The 6,031-nt window shown below is 48.9% G+C and overlaps 1 long non-coding RNA gene across 1 annotated transcript; it reads right to left on the bottom strand.

Annotated features, from left to right (window-relative positions):
- Nucleotides 1–2,741: 2,741 nt before the first annotated feature.
- Nucleotides 2,742–4,906, bottom strand: LOC149972403 (uncharacterized). The gene is made up of 2 exons (XR_016491494.1): nt 3,380–4,906; nt 2,742–3,271 (listed from the first exon to the last, which is right to left on the bottom strand). It is a non-coding gene; the product is annotated as an uncharacterized LOC149972403 (long non-coding RNA).
- Nucleotides 4,907–6,031: the final 1,125 nt, after the last annotated feature.

Genomic DNA, 6,031 nt, shown 5'->3' with positions numbered 1-6,031 from the left:
GAATGATGGTTCTCACTATTCTATTGCCACGAATATGCAAAAAGGTGATTGAAGATATTGTTCTGAACTTCCTAACTTACATGGTAATTACACAACATATTACCCCACTTGTTGCTACTGTGCTGTAAGTCAGTTTAAATATTTTCTTGCATATTAACTTAGGATAATATGACTGGATACATGTAGAAATGTAAATAAAATACTGTAAATGGCTGCAAATGTTATGTAATAATAATCAATTACTCTTTAAGGAATACAAAGACGTCATTCAACAAATTGGGCATTCACTTCAGTCATTGCAGAGGCTTTGAGTGTGAGGTGCATGTGTGAGATTGTGAATATCTTCACTTGGAAACATATTTTATGGTCTTACAAGGATCAAGAGGTAAAACGCTGAATGCAATAAGTGTGTCTGCTCTCGATGGGAGTGTAAAATGAAGTGATTTTTGACTGGCTCTGTGCTGTTGTTGGAGTAGTGATGGGTTTGTCCGAGGTCTGTGTGAATAGGTAACCTATTGTGCTTGCTCTCATATTTCAAGGAAAGCTGAAAAGCTCTACCATGGCCATAAAAGACTGAAAAATATATATCCTCTGACTGCTCAAGCCAAATTAACATGTTAAATGACAGGTACCTTCTGATAAACATCCATTAGGACAATTTACTCTCCTTGAATGACTGCGCTTACCATTAGTTTTCTCTCCTTCATATCCAACTAGTTTGAAAATAATGTAATGGCTTTACCCAACGTAATCACCCCCCAAATTATTTGAGCTTTTTATGTGATCTAACATGGCCATTACCTCAACGTAATTGGAAAGTTAAACTTTTCTCTTTCATGAGTCCAATGCTGCTTTCTCGGGAACGTCACCAAATCCCTGTCAATTGAGTGAAGAAAAGACAGAGAAAATGGGGGCGGAGGTCGGGCTGCCATCTGAGAATTCGGAGGCGAGTGAGTAAACCTCCACTACCATCCGTTCTATTGGCAAACGTGCAATCATTGGAAAACAAAATGGATGATATACAATCAAGACTATCCTACCAACGGGACATCGTCTGGTAAGACGAGGGATGGGGGAGTGTGTCTATTTGTCAATAACAGCTGGTGCGTTATGTCTAAAAATAAAGAAGTCTCAATGTATTGCTGAAGTAGAGTACCTTGTGATAAGCTGTAGACCACACTATCTACCAAGAGAGATCTTATCTATATTATTTGTAGCAGTCTATTTACCACCACAAACTGATGCTGGCACTAAGACCGCACTCAACAAGCTGTATAAAGCCATAACCAAACAAGAAAATGCTCATCTAGAATCTGCACCCCCAGTCGCCGGGGACTTTAATAAAGGCAAACTTAAATCTGTTTACCAACTTTTTACCAGCATTTCACACGTGCAACCAGAGGGGAAAAAAAAACTGTAGACCACCTTTACTCCACACAAAGAGATGCATACAAAGCTCTCCCTCTTCCTCCATTTGTCAAATCTGACAATAATTCTATCCTCCTGATTCCGGCTTACAAGCAAAAACTAAAGCAGGAAGTACCAGTGACTCTCTCAATACAGAAGTGGTCAGATGACGCGGATGCTACTCTACAGGATTGTTTGCTAGCACAGACTGGAATATGTTCCGGGATTCAACCAACGGCATTGATGAGTATACCACCTCAGTCATCGGCTTCATCAATAAGTGCATCGATGACATCAGATGAACCATCAAACAGGCAAGGAGTCAATACAGGATTAAGATTGAATCCTACTACACCGGCTCTGATGCTTGTCGGATGTGGCAGGGCTTGAAAAGTATTATGGACTACAAAGGGAAACCCAGCCATGAGTTGCCCAGTGACACGAGCCTACCAGATGAGCTCAATTCATTTTACGCTCGCTTTGAGGCAAGCAACACTGAAGTATGCATGAGAGCACCAGCTGTTCCAAACGACAGTGTGATAACGCTCTCGGTAGCCCATGTGAGCAAGACCATTAAACAGGTCAACATTCACAAGGCCGCGGGCCAGACATTTCTTACCAGGACATGTACTCAAAGCATCCACGGACCAACTGGCAAATGTCTTCATTGACATTTTCAACCTCTCCCTGACCGAGTCTGTAATACCTACATATTTCAAGCAGACCATCATAGTTCCTATGCCTAAGGAAGCAAAGGTAACATGCCTAAATTATTACTGACCCATAGCACTTACGTCGGTAGCCATGAAGTGCTTTGAAAGGCTGCAGCATGATCCCGGACAAGCTAGACCCACTCCAATTCGCATACAGCCTCAACAGATCACAAATGCCGCAATCTCCACACCGCCCTTTCCCACCTGGACAAAAGGAACACCTATGTGAGAATACTGTTCATTGACTACAGCTCAGTGTTCAACACCATGGTGCCCACAAAGCTCTTCACTAAGCCAACTGACCCTGGGACTAAACACCTCCCTCTGCAACTGGATCCTGGACTTCCTGCCGGGCCGCGCCCCCAGGTGGTAAGGGTAGGCAACACCATGTCTGCCAAGCTGATCCTCAACACTGGGGCCCCTCAGTGGTGCGTGCTTAGTCCCCTCCTGTACTCCCTGTTCACCCACGACTGGCCAAACACGACCCCAAAACCATCATTAAGTTTGCTGACGACAACAGTGGTAGGCTTGATTACCAACAACGATGAGACAGCCTATAGGAAGGAGGTGTCAAGGGGTGCATAACTGGTGGCATGAAAGTCAAATGCAGGAGAGCAGAACTTGGTAAATAGCTGGTGCCGTTTAATGTAAATAACTACCGGCATACAAAAATAACAAACACATGGGCACAAAACCCGTATCGCACCAATCACATAAAGCACACGTACTTACAATAAACAATTCCCGACAAGGACATGGGGGAAACAAAGGGAACATATACAACATGTAATTAGGGAATTGAAACCAGGTGAGTGCGACAACCAGACAAAACAAATGGAACATGATAAATAGATTGATGATGGCTAGAAGACTGGTGACATCGACCGCCGAACTCCGCCTGAACAGGGTGATCCGGGCAGAGACGGTGGAAATCCCGCAGCATAGAAGGGTCCAACACGTCCTCCTCCGGAACCCAGCATCTCTCCTCCGGACCGTACCCCTCCCAGTCCACAAGGTATTGAAGGCCCCACGCCCGACGTCTCGAATCCAGGATGGATCGAGCGGAGTACGCCGGGGCCCCCTCGATGTCCAGAGGGGGTGGAGGAACCTCCTGGACCTCAGACTCCTGGAGCGGACCAGCCACCACCAGCCTGAGGAGAGACACATGGAACGAGGGGTTAATGCGGAAATCAGGAGGAAGCTGTAACCTTTAACATACATTGTTTACTCTCCTCAGGACTTTAACTGGCCCCACAAACCATGGGCCCAGCATCTGACAGGGCAGGCGGAGGAGCAAGTTCCGGGTAGAGAGCCAGCAGGGCCTCACTGCGGTGATGGTCTGCGCCCACTTTCTGGCGCAGCATGGCATGCTGAAGATGGAAATGGGCGGCGTCCCATGTCTCCTCCACTCACCGGAAACAGTAATATACCGCAGGAGCTTTGGTCTGACTCTGATGCCAAGGAGCCAGAACCGGCTGATACCCTAACACACACTGAAAGGGAGAGAGGTTAGTGGAGGAGTGGCGGAGCGAGTTCTGGGCCATCTCTGCCCAAGGCACAAACGCTGCCCACTTCCCAGGCCGGTCCTGGCAATAAGACCTCAGAAACCTACCCACATCCTGGTTAACTCTTTCCACCTGCCCGTTACTCTAGGGGTGAAAATCTGAGGTAAAGCTGACTGAGACCCCCAGACGTTCCATGAACGCCCTCCAGACCCTCGAAGTGAACTGGGGACCCCGATCAGACACTATATCCTCAGGCACCCCATAGTGCCGGATGACGTGAGTAAACAGGGCCTCCACAGTCTGTAGGGCCGTATTGAGACCGAGCAAAAGGAGGAGACGACAGGACTTAGAAAAACGATCCACAACGACCAGGATTGTGGGGTTTTCCTCTGAAGGTGGAAGATCGGTTATGAAATCCACCGACAGGTGCAACCACAGCCGTTGTGGAACAGGTAAGAGTTGTATCTTACCTCTGGGCAGGTGCCTAGGAGCCTCACACTGGGCGCACACCGAACAGGAGGAAACATAAACCCTCTCATCTTTAGACAAGGTGGGCCACCAGTACTTCCCACTAAGACAGCGCACTGTTCGACCAATCCCAGGATGACCAGAGGAGGGTGACGTGTGGGCCCAATAGATCAACCAGTCGCGGACAGCAGACAGAAAGTACAGGCACCCAGCTGGACACTAAGGGGGAGTAACGTCCGCTCAATGTTCGCGTCCAGCTCCCACACTACCGGCGCTACCAAGCAAAAGGCGGGGAGTATGGGAGTGGGCGCCATGGACCACTCCTCAGTGTCATACTGCCGGGACAGTGCGTCTGCCTTAACATTCTGGGAACCTGGTCTGTACGAAAGGGTGAAAACATAACGGGTGAAAAACATGGCCCATCTTGCCTGGAGAGGGTTCAGTCTCCTCGCTGACCGGATGTACTCCAGATTGCGGTGGTCAGTCCAGATGAGAAAAGGGTGTTTAGCCCCCTCAATCCAATGTCTCCCAGCCTTCTAGACCTTGTCTACAGCCAACAGCTCCCGGTCCCCGACGTCATCGTTTTGCTCCGCCGGGCTGAGCTTCTTCGAGAAGAAGGCACAGGGGCGGAGCTTCGGTGGCGTACCCGAGTGCTGAGAGACCACCGATCCTATCCCAGCCTCGGACTCGTCCACCTCCACTATGAAAGCCAAAGAGGGATCCGGATGGGCCAGCACGGGCGCCAATGTAAACAGAGCCCTTAGTTGCCCAAAAGCCCTGTCCGCCTCAACTGACCACTGCAGACATACAGGACCCCCCTTCAGCAGAGGTAATGGGAGAAGTGACCTGACCAAAACCCCGGATAAATCTCCGGTTGTAATTGGCAAACGCAAAAAATCGCTGAACATATTTTACCGTGGTGGGAGTCTGCCAATTTCGCACGACTGAAATGTGGTCACTCTCCATCTCCACCCCTGTCGTGGAAATGCGTTACCCTAGGAAGGAGATGGCTTGTTGAAAGAACAGGCCTTTCTCAGCCTTGACGTACAGGTCATGCTCCAACAGTCGTCCAAGTACCTTGCGCACCAAAGACACATGCTTGTCGCGTGTAGCGGAGTATACCAGAATGTCAGCGATATACACCACTACACCCTGCCCGTGCAGGTCCCTGAAAATCTCGTCGACAAAGGATTGTAAGACTGATGGAGAATTAATCAACCCGTACGGCATGACGAGGTACTCATAATGCCCTGAGGTGGTACTAAACGCCATATTCCACTCGTCTCCCTCCCGGATACGCACCAGGTGGTATGCGCTCCTGAGATCCAGTTTTGTGAAGAAGCGCACCCCGTGCATTGACTCAATTACCATGGCGATAAGAGGTAGTGGGTAACTGTACCTCACCGTGATTTGATTTTGACCTTGATAATTAATGCACAGGCGCAAACCTCCCTTCTTTTTCACAAAAAATAAACTTCAGGAGACGGGTGAAGTGGATGACCGAATGTAGCCCTGACACAGGGATTCGGAGACATATGTCTCCATAGCCACCGTCTCTGCTTGCGACAGGGGATACACGTGACTCCTGGGAAGTGCAGCGTCTACCAGGAGATTTATCGCACAATCCCCCCGTCGATGGGATGGTAATTAGGGAATTGAAACCAGGTGATTGTGACAACCAGACAAAACAAATGGAACATAGATCATAGATCGATGATGGCTAGAAGACCGGTGACGTCGACCGCCGAACACCGCCTGAACAAGGAGAGGAACCGACTTCGGCAGAAGTTGTGACGGGAGGTCAGAGACCTGGCAGTGTGCTGCCAGGACAACAACCTCTCCCTCAATGTGAGCAAGACAAAGGTGCTGGTCATGGACTACAGGAAAAGGTGGGCTGAACAGACCTCCATTAATATATACGGGGCTGTAGTGGAGCCG

Source organism: Oncorhynchus mykiss, chromosome 24 (genome assembly GCF_057628025.1).
Source record: "Oncorhynchus mykiss isolate SJ-2025 chromosome 24, ASM5762802v1, whole genome shotgun sequence".
In the NCBI taxonomy this organism is placed as follows: domain Eukaryota; kingdom Metazoa; phylum Chordata; class Actinopteri; order Salmoniformes; family Salmonidae; genus Oncorhynchus; species Oncorhynchus mykiss.
This window is presented reverse-complemented; position numbering and strand designations above follow the sequence as displayed.